This window comes from Eschrichtius robustus, chromosome X (genome assembly GCF_028021215.1).
Source record: "Eschrichtius robustus isolate mEscRob2 chromosome X, mEscRob2.pri, whole genome shotgun sequence".
Taxonomy (NCBI): Eukaryota; Metazoa; Chordata; class Mammalia; order Artiodactyla; family Eschrichtiidae; genus Eschrichtius; species Eschrichtius robustus.
The window spans coordinates 73,570,222-73,585,595 of NC_090845.1; positions in this window are offsets into that span (position 1 = coordinate 73,570,222).

Here is a 15,374-nt window from a genome sequence, read left to right on the forward strand (position 1 = left end):
ACTTTCTTTTCTTCATTTTATATTCTTGCCTCTTTTGTCATAGATTAATTGACCATAGTTGCATGGGTTTATTTCTGGGCTTTCTATTCTGTTCCATTGGTCTATACTTCTGTTTTTGTGCCAGTAACTGTTTTGATTATTGTGGCTTTGTAGTATAGTCTAAGTCAGAGAGTTTGATTCCTCCAGCTCCCGTTTTCTTTCCCAGGATAGTTTCTTTTTTATGTAAATGAGCATATGCTTTAGTTAAGTCATATTTGGAAACAACACCCTCCCTTTGGAGATTGGAGTGTACTTTTGCAGAGTCAGGAGGATGATAAGGCTTCCTAGAGTAATAGACAAAAGTCTCTGCATCCTGGGGAAAGGAGAGCAATAAATGTTGTTATATGAGTGATTCCACTTTTTGCTCTACCTGTTTCATAAATTCCAAGCCCATTGTTTAGTCAATTTTTGGTTATGACCTCCCATGTCTCTACCTTTTATTTTTTCCCACATAGTCTGTGATGTACTTTTAGATGGTTTCTACTTTATTATCAGTGATGCTGTTATAAATACACTTGTACAAGTTTTTCTGTGTATGTATATTTTCAATTCTCTCGGGTATATAGCTAGGAGTGGTATTGCTGTGTCATATAGTCATTCCATGTTTAACTTTTTAAGGAACTGTCAAACTGTTTTCCAAAGTAGCTGCACCATTTAAAATTCCCACCAGCAGTGTATGAGGGTTCTAATTACACCACATCCTTGTCAATGTGTATTAATTTTACTATCAGATTTAATTAAATTTTTTAATTGATTTATATAATTTAATTATCGTCTTTTTTATTATAGCTATTCTACTGGGTGTGAAATGGTATCTCATTGTAGGTTTGATTTGTTTTTCCCTAATGATGAATCATTTTGAGCACCTTTTCTGGTGCCTATTAGCCATTTGTGTATCGTCTCTGGAGAAATGTCTATTCATGTCTTTTGTCCATTTAAAAAAAAATACCTAGGTTACTTGTCATTTTATTGTTGAGTTGTAGGAGTACTTTACAGTTTCTAGATCCAAGCCCCTTATGAGATACATGATTTGAAAATATTTTCTCCCACTTTGTGGCTTGTCTTTTCAATTTGTTGATAGTGTCCTTTGAAACACAAGTTTTTAATTTTGGTAGTCCATTTTATCTATTCTGTTTATTTTGCCTCTGTGGTTTTGATGTCATATGCAAGAAATCATTTCCTAATCTGTGACCGTGAAGATTTACTTCTGTTTTCTTCTAAAAGTTTTATAGTCTTAGCACTTATATTCTGGTTTCTGATCCATTGTTAGTTAATTTTTGTATATGGTGAGATGTAGAGGTCTATTTTTATTATTTTGCATGTGGATATCCAATTGTCTCAAGACCATTTGTTGAAAAGAATATTCTCTGTGCATTGAATTGTCTTGGCACCTTTCTCAAAAATCAAATGACCATAATGATCATAAATGTAAGAATTTCTACACTTGTTTGGTTGTTTAATGGAGTTCTTGAGACTTTGAAACCAGTAAAACCCCACTACTATGGATATTCTGCCAAGATATGGAATTTGCTTCCCTAAATGGGTCCTTCTATTGAAATGGCATTTATTAAAAAGAACGTTTACTGATATGAAAATGAATTAAATTCTCCAGAAATTTGGCAGATGCAGCAGGAAAAGGTAGAAAATTAGGTCCGTAAAAATAAAATACCAAACATAAAAGTAGGAGGACCTAAAATCCTGGAAATATATATAAAAATAATTTAATATGAATGATTTCACTCATCTGCCAATATGAGAAAGTCATTTAAAATATTTCTATTTTTTTGTCCATACATATGTTCAAGGGAACAAAAAAAAAACTGTTAATATCAAGTGAATTCATAATCCAATATAGTTGGTATGTAAAACTGCTAGATCCATAATTCTCTTTGAATACATGATGGTCCTAGTTCATTTACATACTTTCAATCTTTGCTGTCAAATATTTTTTTCTAACTGATTTTCTAAAAAAATGAGCTTTTCTGCCCAAGAAAATATGTTTCCAGAAATTGGATTTCTGGATACATTTTTGTTGCTACACGTGCAAAGAAAAATGACATGTTTCCTTCTTTCCCTCTCCTCCACCTTATTTATTTTTGAGCTTTCAAATACATTTACTCCTCTCTGAATGAAAAATATCCATTGGCTTATTGCTCTAACAACACCATGAATTAAAATGCCAGCCCAAATTTTATGTGAAATAGATTCTGGTTTCTATGGTAGATTTCAGAATTAGAGAATATTTCTGGGAATTTGATTGACATAGTTTCCAAAATTGCTTGTATTTATGCCTGGGCTAAAAGTCAAAATGCCTCTTGCAGCAGGAGGTAAAATATGTCCAAGAGCCAAACTCTGGAGTAATCTTTAACTAGTATGGCTGAAATAAAAATTTGTATTACAAGTTATTTATGTAAGTGAATATTTTTATTCACATTGTATTCACAAATACTTGTATTCATATAAGTGAATGTTCATTTGTTCAAAGTTGTGAACACCATGGCTAAAATTATTTTCTGATACTATATAAAACATGTAGATTCCATTTCCAGAAAGACAGTGTGAGGAGCTCCACAGACCCATTCCCCAGACAAATAATCATAACTAATAATAATTGTGAGACAAAACAAAACCATTTAAATTACATTTAAATTATCTGGAAGTTGTTCTAATGGCATAGAGCAAATTAACAAACATTTATTCAAGAAAATATGCTAAATCTTGGGAAGAGCAGTGAGAAACACTTGAGCTATGCATGACCCACTCTTCCTTCCCCCTAACCAGCTCCGGGTGATGGAAGCTCCACTTCGGCTGATGTGGACATAAAGATTGGGCTCCTTCTCCCTTCAGCTCCCAGTCAAGCAATATGGCACCAAAAAGGGAAGCATTTTTCATTCTGTGAAAAATATTTGGCATAGGTGCAGCCATGAGATTAGGAGCTCCCTTCCTCCACCCAACCTCCACTCATAGGTTCGGCAGGTTCAGCAGGCAACAATACTTGGGCCCCTATCGTATCTGTATCTATGTATCTATATCTATCTATCCTTAAGGGTAAGGATTGAGCCCTACATTTTGTATTTACTTCAGTGCTTGATAGCCATGTATTGATCAGTTGAAAATTAAAGCACAAAGTAAGCAATTTCTTTTAGGAAAGGACAACAGAAATTGAATATTTTCTGATGTCATGTGATATATAGTTTTTTCTGCCTCATTCAATATGTGAAGTACACTAAATACACATTAAGCATTTATTTTCAAGTTCCATGCAGTGAGAAGCTGAGAGATGTTTTAATACTTGGGGGACACTTTTCAAGATGTAGTTGGATGCGTGGACAAGATGGCCTTGAACATACTCAGGGCTTCTATAGGTTGATCTTCAGAAAGTGATTATCTACATTCTTTGTATCAAGTTCTCTCTTGGAAAAAGAGAGATGTTTTAGAAGTGAACTCTTCATTTCCTTCAGTACCTAAATTTCTCCAAATAAGCTCAGATTTTTAGTGTCTGATAAATCACAAATGATTTTATCATTTTGGCCACTTTAAGTTCACCTTAATTTATAACTTCAGTTAGTCGAATTTTATTATTTATTACTTAAGATCAAATTGAGTCTAAGAAAGAACAACCACACAGCAGTAGTGGTAGTAGAGAGAAGGGCACGGACTTTATTTCTGTATAATTTTGAATTCTATGTTATTGCTTCTTATGTGTATCATTTCAGTGATTTGTTTCATTAGCTCTAATTCTCATACTTTTATCAAAAAACACAGTTTTGGAATCATAATTGATCAGTTTATTAGATGTAAGTATTAATGACATTTGGAAAATTAGTTTAGGTGGAAATGAGATGTAAAGTTAATTTTTCATAACCTAATAAATGGTTTTCAATCTGAAAATTAGGGAAGACCTTAACACTTCATAGGAAGGAAAATAGCTTATACTAGAAATGTTATAGGGCTTACCAAGAATGTGGTCTATGAATTTAAAAGCCCATTAATGGAACAAATCTTAGATTAGTTGGAGAGGGCACCTATTTTAATGCTATGACCTAAAGAAGCTTATGATAAAGCCTAATCCCTATTTATTTTCTCACTCATAACTGGCATTATCTTGGGTTCATCGTAGAGAAATACTGAAATGTATTAGGCAAGGGAATAACCTAATCTGATTTGCCTTTAAGAAAGATCACTCTGATCATTTCCTGTTCATGTAAGAGAATGGGACTGGTCCATTTTGAAGAGAAGAAAAGGGAAATGAGAGTAATGCTTGATACCATGTAGTCTGGTAGGTCGCCATTATAGAATATCCAGGGCATTACAAGAAAATAAAAGAGGGAAAGGACTCTGAAGACAGTGTCCATTCTACAATTTCATTTCAAGTAAGAGCAGAAAGACAATTATTTTATCTAGAATAATTTCTGAAAGGCTTCTAAATAAAATTAAAGATTCAAAAATCAATACTGCTTGCATCAGTTTCCTTTTTGTGTTTAAGGGTGATCTAAATTTGACACCTATCAGACCAATACGTGCTTATAAATTTATACGAAAAGTTTGCATTATTCATGTGAATGAGTATGGAGAATATTATAACTTTTTTTAGTCTGCTGCTTTTTTACTACGACAGATTCTTCCTACGTGCTAAGGGTCAGGCATCATGGGACTAATTCCCAGTCTGTTTGGAATATATTGTTCTATTTTTCTTTGGTTCTATATCTTGTAAAGGCATCCTTATCAGATGTTCATTTTTAATTTGTTAAATTTCTGAGAGCTTTTGAAACCTTATGGAAGTTTTTGAATCTAGCGTAATACCACCAGATATATTATAATATTACAAAATAGAAAGATCCTTGGCCAGAGTTAGAACACTCTAGTTCTAGTCCTAAAAATGCTACTAACGAGCTGTGTTACCAGGTTTGCTAGGCTCCCATCCAGCTCTAAAATTCTTTGATTTCACAGAACTAAATTTCAAATATAAAATCCATGCTTCAAGGAAAATTTCTATGTGTACTTTTTGATTGCACCTAAAATAAAATTAGCTAAAGGCTCTTGGCCTTCTCACTTTATTCCCACATTTAAGCATAAGTCAAGAAAGTAATTTGTGTGAATACACTTGTGCAACACTTCCAATTTTAGTGTCATATTTCCTTGACAGCGTGCTATTTTACTGTCTACAGAACACTTTGTTGAAAAAGAAACATGATTAAGAATGCGGTCATTAGTAATTTTGTTTTTTCCTCATAGTTAAATGGCATGAACTCATATCAAGTTCAAAAGCTAGTTATTTGCACAAGAGAAAAAGGAAGTTTTGGTGCATGTCTTATTACCTATTGTGCTCTTCTTTCCTAGAGTAGCTTTTGAGTCCCAGCATTGTATTTTCTCAGTCAAATAACAAGAGCATTCTATTTTCACTCATTTTGACTTTGATTCTTTTTTTTAGGTCTGATGGGAAATTCATTATTATTATTATTACTATTTTTACCATTTAAAAAAATTGAAGTATAGCTAATTTACAATGCTGTGTTAGCTTCAGGTGTACAGCAAAGTGATACAGTTTTATATATATATATATATATTTTTTTTTTTCTTTTCCAGATTCTTTTCTATTATAGGTTATTACAAGAAATTGAATATAGCTCCCTATGCTATACAGTAGGTTCTTGTTGTTTATCTATTTTATACATAGTAGTGTGTATATGTTAATTCCAAAGTCCTAATTTACTCCCCCCACTCTGCTATCCCCTCTGGTAAATGTAAGTTGTATTCTATGTTGGTCGGTGTTGACTTTGATTCTTTATTTTTTTTTAATAAAATTTATTTTTTACAGCAATTTTAGGTCCACCAAAAAATTAAACAGAAGGTACAGAGATTTCCGATTGTATATTTTTAATCTCTATATCCTTTATCATCAAGCATAAGGTCTGGAACAGAGATGAATAAATACACATGTCATTTTCAAAATGGTTTATAATTTTTGTTTTAAGAAATTCTTTCCTACACTGATATCTATACTTTCTTCTGCAAATTTAAAGTTTTGTCTTTCACATTTAGTTCTGTAATATACCTGGAATGTATTTTTCTGTTTGGTATGATTAAGAGTCTTACTATAATTTTTTTTTTCTTTTTGCCGTATGGGTATACCCAGAATCATTTACCTCATAGTTAGTTCTCTTGTCCTCCAGTCAATTGTTTTAAATTTTTATTTTATATTGGAGCATAGTTGATTAACAATATTGTGTTAGTTTCAAGTGTACAGCAAAGTGATTCAGTAATACTTATACACATATCTATTCTTCTTCAAATTCCTTTACCATTTAGATTATTATAGCGTATTGGACAGCATTCTCTGTGTTACACAGAAGGTCCTTATTGGTTATCTATTTTAAATATAGCAGTGTTTACATGTCAGTCCCAAACTCCCAATCTATCCCTCCCACCCTTCCCCCTGGTACCCATAAGTTCGTAGTCTTAAGTCTGTGAATCTGATTTTGTTTTGTAAATAAGTTCATTTGTACCTTTTTTATAGATTCTGCACATAAAGCAATATCATATGGTATTGTCTTTCTCTGTCTGCCTGACTTCACTCAGTATGACAATCTCTAGGTCCATCCACGTTCCTGCATATGGCATTATTTCATTCTTTTTAATGGCTGAGTAATATTCCACTGTATATATGTACCACATCTTCTTTATCCATTCCTCTGTCGATGGACATTTAGGTTGCTTTTATGTCCTGGCTATTGTAAATAGTGCTGCAATGAACATTGATGTGCATGTACTCGAATTATGGATTTCTCTGGATATATGCCCAGGAATGTGATTGCTGGATCATATGGTAGCTTTATTTTTAGTTTTTTAAGAAACCTCCATACTGTTCTCCATAGTGACTGTACCAACTTATATTCCCACCAACAGTGTAGGAGGGTTCCCTTTTCTCCACACCCTCTCCAGCATTTATTGTTTGTAGATTTTTTTGATGATGGCCATTCTGACTGGTGTGAGGTGATACCTCATTGTAGTTTTGATTGGCATTTCTCTAATAATTAGTGGTGTTGAGCATCCTTTCATGTACTTTTTGGCCATCTTTATGTCTTCTTTGGAGAAATGTCTATTTAGGTCTTCTTCCCAGTTTTTGATTGGGTTGGTTTTTTGACATAGAGCTGCATGAGCTGTTTACAAATTTTGCAGATTAATTTCTTGACAGTTGCAACATTTGCAAATATTTTCTTCCATTCTGTGGGTTGTCTTTTTGTTTGTTTATGGTTTCCTTTGTTGTGCAAAAGCTTTTGAGTCTAATTAGGTCCAATTTTTAATTTTTGTTTTTATTTCCATTACTCTAGGAGATGGATTGAAAAAGATATTGCTGGGATTTATATCAAAGAGTGTTCTGCCTATGTTTTCCCCTAAGAGTTTTATAGTTTCTGGTCTTACATTTAGGTCTTTAATCCATTTGAGTTTATTTTTGTGTATGGTGCTAAAGAATGTTCTAATTTTATTTTTTTTTAATGTAGCTGTCTAGTTTTCCCAGCATCATTTATTGAAGATACTGTTTTTTCTCCATTGTATAGTCTTGCCTCCTTTGTCATAGATTAATTGACCATAGGTGCATGGGTTCATTTCTGGGCTTTCTATCCTGTTCCATTGATCTATATTTCTGTTTTTGTGCCATATAATACTGTTTTGATTACTGTAGTTTTGTAGTATAGTCTGAAGCCAGGGATCCTGATTCCTCCAGCTCTGTTTTTCTTTCTCAAGATTGGTTTAGCTATTTGGGGTCTTTTGTATGTCCATACAAATTTTAAGGTTTTTGGTTATAGTTCTGTGTAAAATGCCATTGGTAATTTGATAGGGATTGCATTGAGTCTGTAGATTGCCTTGGGTAGTTTAGTCATTTTGACAATATTGATTCTTCCAATCCAAGAACATGGTCTATCTTTCCATCTGTTGGTGTCATGTTCATTTCTGTCATCAATGTCTTATTGTTTTCAGAGTACAGGTCTTTTGTCTCCTTAGGTAGGTTTATTCCTGGGTATTTTATTCTTTTTGATGAGATGGTAAATAGGATTGTTTCATTAATTTATCTTTCTGATCTTTTGTTGTTAGTGTATAGAAATGCAACAGATTTCTGTGTATTTATTTTGTATGCTGCAACTTTACCAAATTCATTGATGAACTGTACTAGTTTTCTGGTAGCATCTTTAGGAGTTTCTATATATAATATCATGTCATCTGCAAAGAGTGAGAGTTTTACTTCTTGTTTTCCAATTTGGATTCCTTTTATTTCTTTTTCTTCTCTGATTGGTATCGCTAGAACTTCCAAAAGTGTGTAGAATAAAAGTGGCAAGGGTGGACATCATTGTCTTATTCCTGATCTTGGAGGAAATGCTTTCAGCTTTTCACCATAGATTACGTGTAGGTTTGTCATATATGGCCTTAATTATATTGAGTTATGTTTCCTCTATGCCTACTTTCTGGAAAGTTTTTATCATAAATGGGTGTTGAATTTTGCCACAAGCTTTTTCTGCATCTGTTGAGGTGATCATATGGTTTTTATTTTTCAATTTGTTGTGATGTATCACACTGACTGATTTGCCAATATTGAAAAATCCTTGCATCCCTTGGTTAAATCCCCCTTGATCGTGGTGTATGATCCTTTTAACGTATTGCTGGATTCAGAGTGCTAGTATTTTGTTGAGGATTTTTGCATCTATGTTCATCAGTGACAGTGGCCTGTAATTTTTCTTTTTTTGTGGTATCTTTTTCTGGTTTTGGTATCAAGGTTAGGGTGGCCTCATACAATGTGTTTGAGATTATTCCTTCATCTGCAAGTTTTTGGTATAGTTTCACAAGGATAGGTGTTAACTCTTCTCTAAATGTTTGATAGAATTCGCCTGTGAAGCCATCTGACCCTTGGCTTTTGTTTTTTGGGCGTTTTTATATCGGTTTCAATTTTAGTACTTGTGATTGGGCTGTTCATATTTTCTGTTTCTCTTGGTTCAGTCTTGGGAGATTGTACATTTCTCGGAATTTGTCCATTTCTTCCAGGTTGTCCATTTTATTGACATATAGTTTCTTGTAGTAGTCTCTAATGATCCTTTGTATTTCTGTGGTGTCTGTTGTGACTTCTCCTTTTTTTTGTAATATTTATTTATTTGGTTGCACTGGGTCTTAGTTGTAGCAGGCAGGCTCCTTAGTTGCAGCTCGTGGGCTTCTGCATTGCAGCTCTCCATCTCCTTAGTTGCGGCACACTGGATCCTTAGTTGTAGCATGAAAACTCTTAGTTGCTGCATGCATGTGGGATCTAGTTCCCTGACCAGGATTCGAACCTGGGCCCCCTGCATTGGGAGCATGGAGTCTTAACCATTGTGCCACCAGGGAAGTCCCTTTAACTTCTCCTTTTTAATTTCTAATTTTATTGATTTGAGCCCTCTCCCTTTTTTTCTTGATGAGTCTGGCTAAAGGTTTATCATCTTTGTTTATCTTTTCAAAAAAGCAACTTTTAGTTTCATTGATCTTTTCTATTATTTTCTTCAATCCATTTCATTTATTTATGCTCTGATCTTTATGATTTCTTTCCTTCTACTTACTTTCGGTTTTGTTTGTTTTTCTTTCTTTTGTTTTTTAGGTATAAGCTTAGGATGTTTATTTGTGCTTTTTATTGTTTCCTGAGGTAAGATTGTATTGCTACAAACTTCCCTCTTAGGACGGCTTTTGCCACGTCCCATAGGTATTTGGATTGTTGTGCTTTTGTTTTCATTTGCTTCTAGGTAGTTTTTTATTTCCTCTTTGATTTCTTCAGTGATCCCTTGGTTGTTTAGCAGTATATATTTTTTACCTCCATGTGTTTGTGTTTTCTACGTTTTTTTTTCCTTATAGTTGATTTTTAATCTCATAGCGTTGTGCTAAGAAATGATGCTTGATATGATTTCAGTTTTCTTAAATTTACTAAGGTCTGCTTTGTGGCCCAGCATGTGATCAATCCCGAAGAATGTTCCAGGTGCATTTGAGAAGAAAGTGTATTCTTCCACTCTTGGATAGAATGTTCTATAAATATCAAATGCATTTGATGTAATGTGTCATTTAAGGCCTGTGATTCCTTACTGATCTTCAGTCTGGATGATCTGTCCATTGATGAAATTGGGGTGATTAAGTCCCTCACTATTGTTTTACTGTTGATTTCCCCTTTATAGCTGTTAGCATTTGCCCTATATATTGAGGTGCTCCTATGTTGGGTGCATATATATTTACAATTGTTATATCTTCTTCTTGGATTGATCCCTTGATCATTATGTAGTGCCCTTCTTTGTCTCTTGTAACAGTCTTTATTTTAATGTCTATATTGTCTGATATGAGTATTGCTACTCCAGCTTTCTTTTGATTTCCATTTGCATGGAATACCTTTTTCCATCTCCTCACGTTCAGTTTGCATAAGTTCCTAGAACTGAAGTGAGTCTTTTGTAGACAGCATATATATGGGTCTTATTTTAGTATCTATTCAGCCAATGTATGTCTTTTCATTGAAGCATTTAATACATTTACATTAAAGTAATTATTGATATGTATGTTCCTATTGCCATTTTATTAATTGTTTTCTATTTGTTTTTATAGGTCTTTTTTCTTCCTTTCCTCTTCTGTTCTCTTTTCTTGTGGTTTGACGACTAACTTTAGTGTTGTGTCTGGTTTACATTTTCTTTTTTTGTGTCTGTAGCTATTGTAGATTTTTGGTTTCAGTTACCATGAGGTTTTGATATAGAAGTCTGTAAATAAACAAGATTGTTTTAAGTTGGTGGTCTTTTCATTTCAAATGCATTTCCAATAACCTGCATTTGTGCTCTCCTTTTCTCACAGTTGCTGGTTTTAATATAATGTTTGTGTGTGGGTGATTTCCTACCTTTCCTTTACATTTGCCTTTATGGGTGAGCTTTTCCATTCATAAATTTATGGTTTCTTGTAGTGAACTTTTCTTTTCCTCTTAGAGAAGTTCCTTTAGCATTTATTGCAAAGCTGGCTTGGTGCTGTTGAATACTCTTAGCTTTTGCTTGTCTGTAAAGCTTTTGATTTCTCCATTGAATCTGAATGAGAGCCTTGCTGCATAGAGTAATCTTGGTTGTAGGTTCTTCCCTTTCATCACTTCAAATATATTGTGCCACTCCCTTCTTGCCTGTAGAGTTTCTGCTGAGAAAACAGCTGATAACCTTATGGGAGTAGAAAACAGCTGATAACCTTATGGGAGTTCCCTCATATGTTATTTGTTGCTTTTTTCCTGTTGCTTTTAATATTTTTCCATTGTCTTTAATTTTTGTCAATTTGATTACTATATGTCTCAACTTGTTCCATCTTGGTTTTATCCCGCCTTGGACTCTCTCCACTTCTGGACATGGGAGACTGTTTCCTTTCCCGTGTTAGGGAAATTTTCAGCTTTTATCTCTTCAAATATTTTCTCAGATCCTTTCTCTCTCTCTCCTCCTTCTGGAACCAGTATAAAGCGAATGTTGGTGCCTTTAATGTTGTCCCAAACGTCTCTTAGTCTGTCCTCATTTCTTTTCATTCTTTATTCTTTATTATCTTCCATGGCAGTGATTTCAACCACTTTGTCATCCAGCTCACTTATCCATTTTTCTGCCTCAGTTATTGTGCTATTGATTCCTTCTAGTGTATTTTTTTTCTTTTTTCTTTATTTTCCTATTTTTTTCTTTTTTTTACTGGGGTGTAGTTTTTTACAATGTTGTGTTAGTTTCTACTGTACAGTGAAGTGGAGTTCCCTGTGTTATACAGCAGGTTCTCATTAGTTATCTATTTTATACATATTAGTGTATATATGTCAATCCCAATCTCCCAATTCTTCCCTCTTTCCCCCCTTGGTGTCCATAGGTTTATTCTCTACATCTGTATCTCTATTTCTGCCTTACAAACTCGTTCATCTGTACCATTCTTCTAGACTCCACATATATGCATTAATATACGATATTGGTTTTTCTCTTTCTGACTTACTTCACTATGTATGACAATTTCTAGGTCCATCCAGCTCTCTACAAATGACCCAATTTCGTTATTTTTTATGACTGAGTAATATTCCATTGTATATATGTACCACATCTTCTTTATCCATTCGTCTGTGATGGACATTTATGTTGCTTCCATGACCTGGCTATTGTAAATAATGCTGCAATGAACATTGGGGTGCATGTGTCTTTTTGAATTATGGTTTTCTCTGGGTATATGTCCAGTAGTGGGATTGCTGGGCCATATGGTAATTCTATTTTCAGTTTTTTGAGGAGCCTCAATACTTTTCTCCATAGGGCATATATAAATTTACAGTCACACCAAAAGTGCAAGAGGACTCCCTTTTCTCCACACCCCTCCAGCATTTGTAGTTCGGAAATTTCCTAATGATGCCCATTCTAGCTGGTGTGAGGTGATACCTCATTGTAGTTTTGATTTGCATTTCTCTAATAATTACTGATGTTGAGCATGTTTTCATGTGCTTCTTTGTCATATATATGCCTTCTTTGGAAAAATGTCTATTTAGATCTTCCATCCATTTTTTGATTGGGTTGTTTGTTTTTTGATAATGAGCTGCATGAGCTGTTTATATATTTTGGAGATTAATCCTTTGTCCATTGATTCATTTGCAAATATTTTCTCCCATTCTGAACGTTGTCTTTTCGGACTGTTTATGGTTTCCTTTGCTGTGCAAAAGCTTTGAAGTTTCAATAGGTCCCATTTGGTTTTTTTGTTTTTGTTTTTGTTTCCATTTCTTTAAGAGGTAGGTCAAAAAGGATCTTGCTGTGATTTATGTCAGAGTGTTCTGCCTATATTTTCCTCTAAGAGTTTTATAGTGTCTGGCCTTAAATTTAGGTCTTTAATCCATTTTGAGTTTATTTTTGTGTATGGCATTAGAGAGTGTTCTAATTTCATTCTTTTACATGTAGCTGTCCAGTTTTCCAGGCACCACTTATTGAAGAAATTGTCTTTTCTCCATTGTATATCCTTGCTTTCTTTGTCAAAGATTAGTTAGCCATAGGTGCGTGGGTTTTTCTTTGGGCTTTGTATCATGTTCCATTGATCTATATTTCTGTTTTTGTGCCAGTACCACACTGTCTTGATTACTGTAGCTTTGTAAAGCTTTGGGTAGCTTCCAGGTTAGTATAGTCTCATGTCAGGGAGTCTGATTCCTCCAGCTCCGTTTTTTGTTTTGTTTTGTTTTGTTTCTCAAGGTTGTTTTTGCTTTTCAGTGTCTCTTGTGTCTCCATACAAACTTTAAGACGTTTTGTTCTAGTTCTGTGAAAAATACCATTGGTAATTTTCTAGGTATTGCATTGAAACTGTAGATTGCTTTTGGTAGTAGAGTGATTTTCATAATATTCAATCTTCCAATCCAAAAACATGGTATATCTCTCCATCTGTTTGTGTTGTCTTTGTTTTGTTTCATCAGTGTCTTATAGTTTTCTGAGTATAGGTGTTTTACCTCCTTAGATAGGTTTATTCCTAGGTATTCTATTCTTTATATTGCAATGCTGGATGAGGTTGTTTCTTTAATTTCTCTTTCTGATTTTTGTTGTTAGTGTACAGGAGTGCAAGAAATTTCTGTGCATCAATTTCATATCCTGCAACTTTGCCGAATTCATTGATGAGTTCTATGAGTTTTCTAGTGGCATCTTTAGGATTTTCTATGTATAGTGTCATGTCATCTCCAAACAGTGACAGTTTTGCTTCTTCTTTTCTTTTTTTTTTTTATTAAACATCTTTATTGGAGTATAATTGCTTTACAATGGTGTGTTAGTTTCTGCTTTATAACAAAGTGAATCAGTTATACATATACATATGTTCCCATATCTCTTCCCTCTTGCTTCTCCCTCCCTCCCACCCTCCCTATCTCACCCCTCTAGGTGGTCACAAAGCACCGAGCTGATCTCCCTGTGCTATGCGGCTGCTTCCCACTAGCTATCTATTTTACATTTGGTAGTGTATATATGTCTATGCCACTCTCTCACCCTGTCACATCTTACCCCTCCCCCTCCCCATATCCTCAAGGCCATTCTCTAGTAGGTCTGTGTTTTTCTTCCTGTCTTGCCACTAGGTTCTTCATGACCTTTATTTTCCCTTAGATTCCATATATATGTGTTAGAATACTGTATTTGTTTTTCTCTTTCTGACTTACTTCACTCTGTATGACAGACTCTAACGCCATCCACCTCACTACAAATACCTCCATTTCATTTCTTTTTATGGCTGAGTAATATTCCATTGTATATATGTGCCACAATTTCTTTATACATTCATCCAATGATGGACACTTAGGTTGCTTCCATGTCCTGGCTATTGTAAATAGAGCTGCAATGAACATTTTGGTACATGCCTCTTTTTGAATTATGGTTTTCTCAGGGTATATGCCCAGTAGTGGGATTGCTAGGTCATATGGTAGTTCTATTTTTAGTTTTTTAAGGAACCTCCATACTGTTCTCCATAGTGGCTGTATCAATTTACATTCCCACCAACAGTGCAAGAGTGTTCCCTTTTCTCCACACCCTCTCCAGCATTTATTGTTTCTAGATTTTTTGATGATGGCCATTCTGACCGGTGTGAGATGATATCTCATTGTAGTTTTGATTTGCATTTCTCTAATGATTAATGATGTTGAGCATTCTTTCATGTGTCTGTTGGCAATCTGTATGTCTTCTTTGGAGAAATGTCTATTTAGGTCTTCAGCCCATTTTTGGATTGGGTTGTTTGTTTTTTAGTTATTGAGCTGCATGAGCTGCTTGTAAATCTTGGAGATTAATCCTTTGTCAGTTGCTTCATTTGCAAATATTTTCTCCCATTCTTAGGGTTGTCTTTTGGTCTTGTTTATGGTTGCCTTTGCTGTGCAAAAGCGTTTAAGTTTCATTAGGTTCCATTTGTTTATTTTTGTTTTTATTTCCATTTCTCTAGGAGCTGGGTCAAAAAGGATCTTGCTGTGATTTATGTCATAGAGTATTCTGCCTTATGTTTTCCTCTAAGAGTTTGATAGTGTCTGGCCTTACATTTAGGTCTTTAATCCATTTTGAGTTTATTTTTGTGTATGGTGTTAGGGAGTGTTCTAATTTCATACTTTTACGTGTACCTGTCCAGTTTTCCCAGCACCAATTATTGAAAAGGCTGTCTTTTCTCCACTGTATATTCTTGCCTCCTTTATCAAAGATAAGGTGACCATATGTGCGTGGGTTTATCTCTGGGCTTTGTATCCTGTTCCATTGATCTATATTTCTGTTTTTGTGCCAGTACCATACTGTCTTGATTACTGTAGCTTTGTAGTATAGTCTGAAGTCAGGGAGCCTGATTCCTCCAGCTCCATTTTTCGTTCT